Raw genomic sequence first — 15500 nt, 5'->3', positions numbered from 1 at the left:
CTGAATTTTCTAAAGTTGCAGGATAGAAAATTAATATACAGAAATCAGTTGCATTCCTAAACATTAACAATTAACTATCAGAAAGAAAAAATAAGAGAACAATTCTATTTAAAACCTCAACTAAAATAATAAAGTACTCAGGGATAAATCAAACTAAGGATGTACAAAACTTGTACTAAGAAAACTATAAGACATCGATGAAAGAAATTGAAGATGACACAACTAGATGGAAAGTTTATTGTGTTCATAGATTAGAAGAATTAATATTGTTCAAATAATCATATAGCCCAAGGCAATCTACATATTCAATGCAATTCTTATCAACATACCAATAGCATTTTTTTTTACAGAAATAGAAAAAAAATATCTAAAATTATGGAAACAAAAATTCTAAAGTCAAAACAATCTTGAGAAAGAAGAACAAAGTGGATTTCTCACTTTCTGATTTCAAACTATAGTACAAAGTTACAATAATCAAAACATTATGAGACAAGCACAAACACACACATATATATAAAGGAACCAAATATCCCAGTAAAAAAACTCACACTTATATGGACAATTAATCTGTGACAAAAGAACCAAAATATACAATAAAGGTAATATAGCCTCTTTAATAAATGGTGTTGGAAAAACTGGACACTTCCATGCTAAACAATTAAAGTGGACTACTCTCTCAAACCATGAATGAAAATAAATTCAAAGTATATTAAAGACTTAAATGTAAGACATGAAATCATAAATCTTCTAGAAGAAACCTTAGGCAGTAAAGTCTTTGACATGAGTCATAGTAATATGTTTTTGTATATGACAAATAAGACTAAATCAAACTAAAAATACTTTCATATAAAAGGTAATTATAAACAAAATAAAAATGATACCTACTGAATGATAAAATATATTTGCACATGATATCCTATAAAGGGTTAATATCCAATATATACAAATAACTCACACAACTCAACTAAATAAAAGAATCTGACTAAAAATGAGCAGGGTATCTGAATGGACATATTTTTAAAGACATATAGATGGCCAAAATAGGCTTTTGAAAATATACTTAACATTGCTAATCATCACAAAAATGAAAAATTTAAACAATGAGATATCACTTCACACCTGTCAGAATGGCTATTATCAAAAAACCCACAAATACCATAATCATAATCACTTCATGATGTTTGTTAAGTCAAATCATTATTTTGTACCCCTTAAACTTTACAATACTTTTTGACCATTATACTTCAATAAAAGTGGAAGGAAAAAAGAAAAAGAGAAAAAGTAGCAGTGAAGCATGTCAGATTTTGCTTTCTTTACTAAAACAAAACAAAACAAAAATAGACTCAGCAGGCCCAATCTTGGCTTCTTTGCCCTTACACCTACTCTCTTCCTTGAACATAATGTCAAATATATTGTAGAGGAAAGATGATTCTACATAGAGATGGTAGAATACAAAAATGGGAACCTATGTCCACAAACTATTGTTAAACAACTTCAGTTGTCCTGGACTGCCCCCGTGTTATTTTTGTATGACTTTGTGTGTGTGTGTATGAGGCAATAAGAGAGAGAAGAGGGAAGACACTATTCACTTAAAAAACTGCAAGCTGAATATTCTGTTCTTGTGTTTGAATACATTTAAAATCAAAGAAACTTTAATTCAGAAAAAACTGTATGTCAAAATTCCTTAATATTGAATGCTTTTTCCAAATCTCCATTATTAAATGGAGCCAAATTATCATTTGATGCTATCACTTACTTCCAAGTTCCAAGTTATTATTGCCTTACTATGCTTAGTTATATGTATGACTTGATAACATACACTCAATCCACACTAAATTCTTTCCTCTTCTGTTGCAGTTGAGACAACATTATCCAATTGGCTTGATGGGAAGATTAAATTATGGTGATTATAAATCTATCTCCTGAGGCCTATATAGCTAATTAATAAACATCTGTTTCCCTAGAGCCAAAGGCCCTTGCTAACCTTCTGTGAAGATAATGGTGATTCAAATTTCCTTTATTCAGTATAACTAAAAGTATTTTTATTAATTTCTAAACACATTATTTAATTCAAAAGTCTAATATAATTTTTTAGATGTTTTGGTCCCTAAGTCATATTTTAATAATTTATGTTCATGGATTATTTTAAATGAATTATCATGGAACCAAACAGAATAGTACTAATTATTTGACCTTTATTCTAGTGACAAAAAGGTTTACTTAATTGCTTTAAATGGTCTTGGAAAAATTAGATATTTTAAACTTACCCAAGTGAGGAAACATTTATTTTTTATTTTACTCACACTAAAACATTATTTTAGGCAAATGTGTTTACCCTTGAGGGAAAAATAAGAATGATTTTGTTGGAAGCAGTAATTTGGAGTGTGAGTGAATTAATATGTATTTTTAAATGCATACTTTTGGGTTTAATTTGTTAATATTTTGTTAGGAACATTTGAAACTATGTTCATTAGATATACCGGTTGCAATTTTTCTTTCTTGTAGTGTACATCTGATTTTATTTAGGACAATGATGCCTTCGAATATTGCATTACAAAGTGTTTCTTCTGCATCTAATATCTGGAAGTGATTGTATAGAAATAGCTTATTTATTAACTGATTGGTATATATATCTCAAAAATAATATTATCGGTATAGATGAACTTATTAATGATAAGTATACAGAAAAATAGAAAAGTTAATTATATGAGCTATAAAAAGACTAACTGTGATCATAACATTATTATAACTATAGCTACCATAACAAATTAATTATAATAAGATAAAGGATATTATTCTAGTATACCAATCAAAATGAACTGGGACATAAATTTTTTGTGAATAATTGACTGGAAATAAAGGTGTAAGTATGAGAGAGAGAGTTATGTATTACTAGCATCTGAACTGAATCTGAAACCTAGACTGATGACATGGGGCAGTAAAGGAACTTGCATTCAGCAATTAAATATTATTTGTCAAATATATCCCTAATTATCCCAATAATCTCACAAAGCTGTGATAATCAATCTCCTTATTTTTGTAAATGATAATGTGTCTGAAGAGAATGAAAACTAACAGGCTGAGCTTCTTTCACCCCAGTACCCTGCTATGTCTACAAGATACCATAATGATTCTCTGGATCAGAAGACAGAACACCAGGGAATGGTATTAGATGATAGGATTTTGGAACCTTCTGCTATTATAATTTATGAAAAGCTTCTCCCCCATGTCAGCTGTAATACTAAACTTATCCTAGTATCAGTGATTGGAAGGCTGGATGAATATGTAGATAAATAGATAAAACAATAGCCCAAATAGAAGAGTTCCAAGATTCTCAAAACAGTTTGTATCTCTTTCTCATTTCCTGTCTCTCATATGACTATTGAACTGAATCCTCCAGGTCTTAAATGTGAGTCCTAAGGAGAAGACAACATAATTAAAACAAAAAGGCAGTTCTCTAAGTTGTGAACCCAAGAAGCTGTGGCTTTGTCTCTCCTCATACAAATGAGATTGGAACTTAAGTTGGATAGAATATTCTTGTTTCAACAGTTAGGATCCTGAGAGCACTGGCCTCTGAGTATTAATTCTTTAGGATATGGGAAATCTGGGTGAAATGAATCACGTTCAGTTCTGCAGTGTGTTAATATGGGACTGTTCAGATAGATGTTAAATGTAGATGTTAGTAGTAGCCTTGGAAAGGGACTTCATTAAGATTGCAAATATATATATATATATATATATATATATATAAAATACTTCTAAAATACTTGAAGAAAATATATCTTTATATTCTATAACTAATTTTAGCTTTTTAAAAGAGCTCCTATACCATTTATTGGTAGCAGATATCAGAAAAAATGTGAAGACACTGAAATGGACAAAAATGATGACTGTCCCATTGAGAGTACCCTTCCACATAATCTATGACTTTCACTGACTCAGAGCCATTTTAAAACTCTGAAAGTAGTAGAATACTAATAGAAATTCAATGTTTCTTTTCCATAAAAAAAAAAGTTTTCTCTGGTGGAGAAACTCATAAGAATTACCCTGAGGATATTGACCAGTGTTTCATAAATTCATTTTAGCCTTCCTGAAAGAGGTTGATATATGTTTTTATTTATTTTTTTTTGCTCTTTATTTTATTTTATTTTTTTTACTTTACAATACTGTATTGGTTTTTTCTCTTGTGAACTGGTGGTATCATCTACTAGTTACTTCATTAATTAAAGAATAAACAAATCTCTGAAATATAGGAAAACTTTTTTGTAATCTTCCAGTAAATTATTTAGGCTTTATGCTTTCTTTTGTGAAATCTTATTGATTAATGATTGCTTTTTTAAATAGATATAAACCCATTCAAATTATCTATTTCTTATTTCTTAAATTTTGACAGTTTGTACCTTTCAAGAAATTGATCCATTTTATATAAGTCATTCAATTTATGGAACCAGATGTGCTCCTATAATTCATTGTTCTCCTTAAGGGTCCAAAAGTAGGTAATGATGACTGAATGTTATTTCTGATATTGGTAATTTGTGTTTTCTCTTATTCTTTAGTTAGATTATTGTCTTTTTATAAAAACTAGTTTTCTATTTTTTTCTTTGTTTTCAGTTTTATTGATTTATATTCTTTTTATTTTTCTTATGCTTGCTTTGAGTTTAAATTTCTATTTTTGAATTTTTCTTCTTGTATTATATATATATTCACTGTTTTCACTGAATTTTACAAACTTTGATCACTTCATTTTTTACTTATATCAAAATGCTTTTGATTTCTCTTGAGATTTCTTTAATCCATGATTTGTTTTAAAATGTGACTTCATTTCTATCTCCAGCTACCACTGTGTAAATAACTCTTCTTCCTTACAAGGGTCATCTCTATGTTTCTCCCATGTTCAATTGCCATTCTCTCCCAAAGTTAGCCAAAGGAACCAAATGTTATTGCACTATAATCTCAACTGTCACTGTTTGCAGATGACATGGTCTTATATATAAAAAATATTGCAGACCACTAAAAAATTAAAATACTAGAATTAATGAATTCAGTACAACGGTAGGATACAAAAATGAACAAACTAAAATCAGGTATGCTTTTATGCAGTAACATCAGTTCAGTTCAGTTCAGTTGCTCAGTTGTGTCCGACTCTTTGCGACACCATGAATCACAGCACGCCAGCCCTCCCTGTCCATCACCAACTGCCGGAGATCACTCAGACTCACGTCCATTGAGTCAGTGATGCCTTCCAGCCATCTCATCCTCGGTCGTCCCCTTCTCCTCCTGCCCCCAATCCCTCCCAGCATCAGTCTTTTCCAATGAGTCAACTCTTCGCATGAGGTGGCCAAAGTAGTGGAGTTTCAGCTTTAGCATCATTCCTTCCAAACAAATCCCAGGGTTGATCTCCATCACAATAGACTGGTTGGATCTACTTGCAGTCCAAGGGAATCTCAAGAGTCTTCTTCAATACCACAGTTCAAAAGCATCAATTCTTTGATGCTCAGCCTTCTTCACAGTCCAACTCTCACATCCATACATGACCACAGGAAAAATCATACCCTTGACTAGACAGACCTTAGTCAGCAAAGTAATGTCTCTGCTTTTCAATATGCTATCTAGGTTGGTCTTAACTTTTCTTCCAAGGAGTGAGCATCTTTTAATTTCATGGCTGCAGTCACCATCTACAGTGATTTTGGAGCCCCCCAAAATAAAGTCTGACACTGTTTCCACTGTTTCCCCATCTATTTCCCATGAAGTGATGGGACCAGATGCCATGATCTTCGGTTTCTGAATGTTGAGCTTTAAGCCAACTTTTTCACTCTCCACTTTCACTTTCATCAAGAGGCTTTTTAGTTGCTCTTCATTTTCTGCCATAAGGGTGGTGTCATCTACATATCTAAGGTTATTGATATTTCTCCCAGCAATCTTGATTCCACCTTGTGTTTCTTCCAGTCCAGGGTTTCTTATGATGTACTCTGCATATAAGTTAAATAAACAAGGTGACAATCTACAGCTTAGGCGTACTCCTTTTCCAATTTGGAACCAGTCTGTTGTTCCATGTCCAGTTCTAACTGTTGCTTCCTGACCTGCATACAGATTTATCAAGAGGCAGGTCAGGTGGTTTGGGATTCCCATCTCTTTAAGAATTTTCCACAGTTTCTTGTGATCCACACAGTCAAAGGCTTTGGCATAGTCAATAAAGCACAAGTAGATGTTTTTCTGGAACTCTCTTGCTTTTTCCATGATCCAGAAGATGTTGGTAATTTGATCTCTGGTCCTCTGCCTTTTCTAAAACCAGCTTGAACATCAGGAAGTTCACGGTTCATGTGTTGCTGAAGCCTGGCTTGGAGAATTTTGAGCATTACTTTACTAGCATGTGAGATGAGTGCAATTGTGCGGTAGTTTGAGCATTCTTTGGCATTGCCTTTCTTTCTTTATTTTTTTTTTAATGTTTAATTCTTACATGCGTTCCCAAACATGAACCCCCCTCCCACCTCCCTTCCCCTAACATCTCTCTGGATCATCCCCATGCACCAGCGCCAAGCATGCTGTATCCTGCGTCAGAAATAGACTGGCGATTCAATTCTTACATGATAGTATACATGTTAGAATGCCATTCTCCCAAATCATCCCACCCTCTCCCTCTCCCTCTGAGTCCAAAAGTCCATTATACACATCTGTGTCTTTTTTCCTGTCTTGCATACAGGGTCGTCATTGCCATCTTTCTAAATTCCATATATATGTGTTAGGGATTGGGATGAAAACTGACCTCTTCCAGTCCTGTGGCCACTGCTGAGTTTTCCAAATGTGCTGGCATATTGAGTGCAGCACTTTCACAGCATCATCTTTCAGGATTTGAAATAGCTCAATAGGAATCCCATCACCTCCACTAGGTTTGTTTGTAGTGATGCTTTCTAAGGCCCACTTGACTTCACATTTCAAGATGTCTGGCTCTAGATGAGTGATCACACCATCATGATTATCTCAGTCATGAAGATCTTTTTTGTGCAGTTATTCTGTGTATTCTTGCCACCTCTTCTTATTTTTTTCTGCTTCTGTTAGGTCCATACTATTTCTGTCCTTTATCGAGCTCATCTTTGAATGAAATGTTCCCTTGGTATCTCTAATTTTCTTGAAGAGACCTCTAGTCTTTCCCATTCTGTTCTTTTCCTCTATTTTTTTGTATTGATGGCTGAAGAAGGCTTTCTTATCTCTTCTTGCTATTCTTTGGGACTCTGCATTCAGATGCTTATATCTTTCCTTTTCTCCTTTGCTTTTTGCCTCTCTTCTTTTCACAGCTATTTGTAACACCTCCTCCGACAGCCATTTTGCTTTTTTTGCATTTCTTTTTCATGGGGATGGTCTTGATCCCTGTCTCCTGTACAATGTCATGAACCTCATTTTCCATAGTTCATCAGGCACTCTGTCTATCAGATCTAGGCCCTTAAATCTATTTCTCACTTCCACTGTATAATCATAAGGGAATTGATTTAGGTCATACCTGAATGGTCTAGCGGTTTTCCCTACTTTCTTCAATTTGAGTCTGAATTTGGTAATAAGAAGTTCATGATCTGAGCCACAGTCAGCTCCTGGTCTTGTTTTTGTTGACTGTATAGAGCTTCTCCATCTTTGGCTGCAAAGAATATAATCAATCTGCTTTTGGTGTTGACCATCTGGTGACGTCCATGTGTAGAGTCTTCTCTTGTGTTGTTGGAAGAGGGTGTTTGCTATGACCAGTGCATTTTCTTGGCAAAACTCGATTAGTCTTTGCCCTACTTCATTCTGCATTCCAAAGCCAAATTTGCCTGTTACTCCAGGTATTTCTTGACTTCCTACTTTTGCATTCCAGTCCCCTATAATGAAAAGGACAACGTTTTGGGGTGTTAGTTCTAAAAGATCTTGTATGTCTTCATAGAACCATTCAACTTCAGCTTCTTCAAACTTAGCTGTTGGGGCAAAGACTTGGTTTGCTGTGATATTGAATGGTTTGCTTGGAAATGAACAGAGACCATTCTGTCGTTTTTGAGATTGCATCCAAGTACTGCATTCTCAAAAACGACTGAATGATTTCTGTTCATTCCCAAGGGAAACCATTCAATATCACAGCAAACCAAGTCTTTGCCCCAACAGCTAAGTTTGAAGAAGCTGAAGTTGAATGGTTCTATGAAGCCAAACAAGACCTTCCAATACTAACACCAAAAAAGATGTCCTTTTCATAATAAGGGACTGGAATGCAAAAGTAGGAAGTCAAGAGATACCTTGAGTATCATGCAATTTTGGCTTTGGAGTACAAAATGAAGCAGGAAAAGGGCTAACAGAGTTTTGCCAAGAGAACACACTTGCCCCTTCTTCCAACAATCCAAGAGACAATTTTACATATGGACATCACCACATGGTCAATACCGAAATCAGAAGATTATATTCTTTGCATCCAAAGATGGAGAATCTTTATACAATCAGCAAAAATGACTGGGAGCTGACTATTGCTCAGATCATGAACTCCATGTTGCAAAATTCAGACTTAAATTGAAGAAAGTAGGGAAAACCACTAGACCATTCAAGCATGACTGAAAACAAATCCCTTATGATTATACAGTGGAAGTGACAATTAGATTCAAGGGATTAGATATGATAGAGTGGTTGATGAACTATGGATGGAAGTTCATAACACTGTAGAAGAGGTGGTGATCAAAACCATCCCCCCACAAAAAAAAAAAAAAAATGTAAAAAAGGCAAAATGGTTGTCTGAGGAGGCCTTAAAGACAGCTGAGAAAAAAAAAAGAGAAGCAAAAGCCAAAGGAGAGAACGAAACATATACCCATCTGAATGCAGAGTTCCAAAGAATAGCATGAAGAGATAAGAAAGTCTTCCTAAGTGAACAATGCAACGAAATAGAGGAAAACAATAGAATGGGAAAGACTAGAGATCTCTTCATGAAAATTAGAGATACCAAGGGAACATTTCTTGCAAAGATGGGCACAATAAAGGACTGAAACGGTATGGACCTAACAGAAGCAGAAGATATTAAGTGGTGGTAAGAATGCACAGAAGAACTACACAAAAAATATCTTAATGATCCAGATAACCATGATGGTGTGATGTGATTACTCACCTAGAGCCAAACAGTCTGGAGTGGGATGTCAAGCATACCTTAAGAAGCATCACTATGAACAAAGCTAATGGGGGTGATATAATTCCAGCTGAGTTATTTCAAATACTAAAAGATGATACCATTAAAGTGCTGCATTCAATATGGCAGCAAATTTGGAAAATTCAGCAATGGCAATAGGACTGGAAAAGGTCAGTTTCATTCCAATCCCAAAGAAAAGCAGTGCCAAAGAATATTCAAACTACCGCACAATTGCACTCATTTCACAGGCTAGCAAAGTAATGTTCAGAATTCTCCAAGCTAGGCTTCAACAATATGTGAACTAAAAACTTCCAGATATACAAGCTGGATTTAGAACAGGCAGAAGAACCAGAGATCCAACTGCCAATATCCATTGGATCATAAAGAAGGCTGAGTTTCTAAGAATTTATGCTTTTGCACTGTGGTGTTGGAAAAGATTCTTGAAGGTCCCTTTAACTGCAAGATCAAACCAGTCAATCCTAAAGGAAATTAATCCTGAATATTCATTAGAAGGACTGATGCTGAAGCTAAGGCTCCAATACTTTGGCCACCTGATGAGAAGAACTAACTCATTGGAAAAGACCCTGATGCTGGGAAAGATTGAAGACAGGAGAAGAAGAGGATGAAAGAGGATGAAATGGTTGGATGGTAACACTGACTTAATGAACATGAGTTTGAGCAGGCTCTGGGAGATGGTGAAGGACGGGGAGGCCTGGTGTGCTGCATTCCCTGGGGTTGCACAAAGTTGGACAGGACTGAATAACTGAACAACATCGTATCTATGGTGCCTGAAGACTTGCACTCACAGGAGGCAGTCACTCAGTCAGGGAAGTATCTAGGAACCTAGGAATTAAGGTCAGAGGCCAGCTTCAGTTTGTCTCTGAAGCCTAAACAGACTATTTAATTTCTCTAACACTATCTCATTTAATGAGACCAGCATTACCCTAATATAATACTAAAATCAGACATTACAGAAAAGCTAAATAAAAACAAATGCTGCTCATGAACACAGATGCAAAAATCCTCAAAAAAATCTTAGAAAATAAAATCCAACGCAGCATTAAAAGAATTATGTCTAACTGGGATTTATTCCAGATACTCAAGGCTGGCTCAATATTTAAAATCAATTAATGTAATCCATAACATCAAAAAACTAAAGGAGAAAAAGTATACACCCATATCAGTTAATTCAGAAAAAGCATCTGACAAAATCCAATACACATTCATAGTGCAAATTCTTAATAAACTAAGAAAGGAGGGGAACTTTTTCAACTTGAAAGTTTATTCACCAAAATCTTACAGCTAAGACCATACTTAATCGTGAGAAACTCAAAGATTTCCCGCTAAGATCAGGTAAGGCAAAGATGTCCACTCTCACTATTCCTTTTCAACATTGTACTGGAAAACCTTGCTAATATAATAAGGCAAGGAAAGAAAGCAGAATGTATAAAGATTTAGAAGAAAGGCATAAAACTGTCTTTACTTGCAGATGACATGATTGGCTAGTTAGAAAAACTAAGAGGTGTTAGTGAGGTGGAAGGGATGAATACATGGAACACAAATAGTTTTCAGAAGAATGAAAATACTCTGCTTGATACTATCAACTAAAAAATATAGTCACAATCTGAAAGTAGACAGTTATTTTATTTGGTGGGAAAGTTTAGGACTCCAAGCCCAGGAAACAACATCTCAATAGCTCTGAGAAAACTACTCCAAGGAGGCAGAAGGAAAGACAGGCTATATACAAGTTTGCAACAAAGGGAAGAGCAGTCTGAACATTAAGATCAGGTACCAGGTTTAGGAATTTAGCATGCTATGTATGGGAAGATTGGAGAAGGCAATGGCAACCCACTCCAGTACTCTTGCCTGGAAAATCCCATGGATGGAGGAGCCTGGTAGGCTGCAGTCCATGGGGTCGCTAAGAGTTCGGCACTACTGAGCAACTTCACTTTCACTTTCACGCATTCGAGAAGGAAATGGCAACCCACTCCAGTATTCTTGTCGGGAGAATCCAGGGACGGGGGAGCCTAGTGGGCTGCCGTCTATGGGGTCGCAGAGAGTTGGACATGACTGAAGCGACTTAGCAGCAGCAGCAGCAGTATGGGAAGATGCATGCCTACGGGCTCACTAAATTCGTTCCTTTCATACGTACCTCAGTTTCACTTTGTTCAGCGGCTCAGTTGTGTCCAGCTCTTTGTGACCCCACGGACTGCAGCACTCCAGTCCATCACTAACTCCTGGAGCTTACTCAAACGCAGGTACATCAAGTCGGTGATGCCATCCAACCATTTAATGCTCTGTCATCTCCTTCTCCTCCTGCCTTTCCCAGCATCAGGGTCTTTTCCAATGAGTCAGTTCTTCACATCAGGTGGCCAAAGAATTGGGATTTCAGCTACAGCATAAGTCCTTCCAGTGAATTCAGGAATTCAGGACTGATTTCCTTTAGGATGGACTGGTTTGATACCTTTGCAGTCTGAGGGACTCTCAAGAGTCTTCTCCAACACCACAGTTCAAAAACATCAATTCTTCACTGCTCAACTTTCTTTATAGTCCAACTTTCATATCCATACATGACCACTGGAAAAACCATAGCCTTGACTAGATGGAAATTTGTCGGCAAAGTAATGTCTCTGCTTTTGAATATGCTGTCTAGATTGGTCATAGCTTCTTCCTAGGAGCAAGTGTCTTTTAATTTCATGGCTGCAATCACCATCTGCAGTGATTCTGGAGCCCCAAAAAATAAAGTCTCTCACTGTTTCATTGTTTCCCCATTTATTTGCCTTCAAGTGATGGGACCAGATGCCATGATCTTCGTTTTCTGAATGTTGAGCTTTAAGACAACTTTTCACTCTCCTTTTTCACTTTCATCAAGAGGCTTTTTAGTTCCTCTTCACTTTCTTCCATAAGAGTGGTGTCATCTGCATATCTTAGGTTACTGATACTTCTCCCGGCAATCTTGATTCCAGCTTGTGTTTCTTCCAGCCCAGCGCTTCTCATGATGTACTCTGCATATAAGTTAAATAAGCAGGGTGACAATATACAGCCTTGACATACTCCTTTTCCTATTTGGAACCAGTCTGTTGTTCCATGTCCAGTTCTAACTGTTGCTTCCCTACCTGCACACAGATTTCTCAGGAGGCAGGTCAAGTGCTCTGGTATTCCCATCTCTTTAAGAATTTTCCACAGTTTGTTGTGATCCACACAATCAAAGGCTTTGGCATAGTCAATAACACTAAAGCAGAAGTAGATGCTTTTCTGGAACTCTCTTGCTTCTTCAATGAGGTATCAAGAATGGGAAGATGCAAGCCTCTGGACTCACTAAATTCATTCCTTTCATATGCACCTCAGCCATCTGGGGTCAATCCTATTCACCTTGCTTCTTGCATCACCCCCGCTCCTCAGCAAACCATAGTGGGTAGCAGCATCCCCTGGATCACAGTTTTGGGAGCCCTCATTCACATTTGGATGCCAGAAATCCAATGATGGCTGTGACATTTCCTGCTTATCAGTATGGCAGGAGATATTTTCATTTCATAATACTATAATGATGGTTTTATTATAGTATAAAGTGAAGTGAAGTGAAGTCGCTCAGTTGTGTCCGACTCTGTGATCCCATGAACTGTATATACTGTCAGGCTCCTTTGTCCATGGGATTTTCCTGGCAAGAATACTGGAGTGGGTTGCCATTTCCTTCTCCAGGGGATCTTCCGAACCCAGGGATCAAACCCAGGTCCCCTGCATTGCAAGCAGACTCCTTACTGGCTGATCCACAAGGGAAGTCTTATTATAGCATACATTTGTTCAAACTTACTTATTGTACTCACCTGGAGTAAACTCTGTGATAAACTGTGGATTGTGCCTGATTATGTGTCAGTGTATGTTCATCAATTGTATCAAATGTATGATTCTGGTAGAGGATGGTTGCAATAAGAAAGCTATGCATGTGGGGGTGAGGGATATATGACAGTCTCTATATCTCCCCCTCTTAGTTTTGTTGTAAACCTAAAACTGTTATATATATAAAACGAAAGGTAAAAAGCACTTAATAAGTCACTGAATAAATATGAAGAAAGCAGACACAGACCAAAATAGCTATGCTTATTATGTTCAAAAATAAAAAAAAGATAGTATCAAGAATATTGACAGAGAAAAAATTTAACTACTTTAAAAATAAGTAGGGGAAATTATAGAGCTTAAAGTGTACTGAAGTTCTAAACCTAGTAGGTAGAATTAATGTCAGATTTGATCCCACTAAGTAAAAAAAAATTGTAAAACCTGACTATGGTTTTGACGGAAATATCTACAATACACACAGAGAACAAACAAAGGAAACAAACACATAAACAAAAGAAGGAAAATACAGAAAACAGCATAGAAAACCTGTTAAATAATATGAAAAGCTCTAATTGACAAGTTCTTAGTATTTCAGATGGAGATGAGAGTAAGAATGAGGCAGAATCCATATTCAAAGAGGATAATGGCCAAAAGGTTTTCAAAAATAATGCTAAAATAAAATTCCTGTTACAGAGTAAGTCTGACATTTTGACAACTGCTAAAAATAAAAGCCAAGACAACAATCTGAAAGGAAGGAGTACAGTAATGGGCTCAGGAAGGAACTTTAAAGGAGAATCAATAAAATGACAGTTGGCTTCTTAAAAGAAAAAAATGGACACCAGAACACTATAGAATTATATTCCTTTTTCTTTAAGAAAATAATTTTAAAGGTAAAATGAAGCCTAAATAAAGACATTTTCTGACAAAATAAAGAAAATTCATCTCTGCTGTAAATATAATGGAAAATACTATCCTTCACAAGAAGGAAATTAACCTGAATGAAAATTGAGGATAAAGACTCTGTATCACTAATAGAAAGTTTTCATATAGTTGTACATTTAATATTATAAAAATATTTATTAAGTATATAAAAAAGTATACAACAGTAATAAAAATACTTATGAAGTGTGCAACATGGAGGAAATTGAAATACATTAAAATGTTAAAACATGTTAAGAAAGTATTTGGTGCTAACATAAAAAATACATATTTAATGTTAGTATATTTATAGTGTAATAACTACAATTCACTGTGAAGATGTAACAATTGTTGGCAGCTGTGCACTAAAAATCTGCAGTCCCCAAAAAGCAGAGACTAAAATACATACAAGGAGGAAAATATAGAAATTGTCCAGAAACTTCTCTTCAGGACTGAAAGACCTTTCCCTCAACTATTTGTAATAGTGTGAGCTACCAACTCCCAGTTGTTAGCCCTCTCAGAAATTGTCTTGGCTGCAGAGAGCTGGCTCTTCTAAGAAAACTTGTTTCTGGTGACAGAGTATATCCAAAGACCCATTATGTAAATATCAAGCAAATGGATGCAACATGGGGCAACTCTGAAGGGCCAACCCAGCTTCAGTGCTCTGCTCAGGGGTGCTGGCTGAAGTCTTTGTAGAGAATGCACGACAGCCCAACTACTTCCTTGGCCTACTCTGGCTTTTTCCATTTCTATCTGTAAGCATTGATCCCAAGAGCACTTTTTAATATACTTCCAGTACACTATTTTGTCTCAGACAAAATTGATACAATATTGAGCAAAAATGAAAAACATCTGAAAAGCAATCAATAAAGAGGCTCTTACTGATACAGTCAATTTTGCACTCAGATACTAGAAAATAAAACTAAATTTTATGTGCTCATGAGACATTATAGTATTTGTGTTTATTTATTTATTGAAGTATAGTTGATTTACAATGTTGTATTAGTTGCTTGGGTATAGCAAAGTTATATATGTCTGCAATCTTAAAAAAAAATGGAACTGGAGAAAAATCAATAGTCAAAGGAAGAACTAAAAATATTTTCCATTGATATATTAGTCAAAGACTTAAAATCACCATTATATAAAATGTTTTGGAAAAAAAAAGAGCAAGTTGACAGAATAAAAGGACAAAAGGAAGTTAACTGGGGAAAAAAGGAAAATAAATTGGCCCTTAGGAGCATGAAATTATATTTAACATAATAATAACACCAACACATAAAACTACAGGGTGATACCATTTCTCTTTTGGCAAACTGGCAATATCAGAAAAACCAACCTGTTAGCAAGATATAGAAGGAATTTTATGTGTTATGGGTATATTTTAAAATGTTAGAACCTTTACTAAATAGACTTTGATTCACTTCTACAAATGTAAAACTATATATATACATATATGTATATATGTATGTATATTTTATAACATAGCAAAATTGGAAAAAATCTGTAACTTCAACATCATAATAGGTAACTAGCTGGGTACATTATGATATATGCATACTAATATATAATTAAAAGAACTTATTAGTTATCAAAAGAAGTAAGATGTTCATTGTGGAATTATTTC

Source organism: Capra hircus, chromosome 8 (genome assembly GCF_001704415.2).
Source record: "Capra hircus breed San Clemente chromosome 8, ASM170441v1, whole genome shotgun sequence".
NCBI lineage: Eukaryota > Metazoa > Chordata > Mammalia > Artiodactyla > Bovidae > Capra > Capra hircus.
This window is presented reverse-complemented; position numbering follows the sequence as displayed.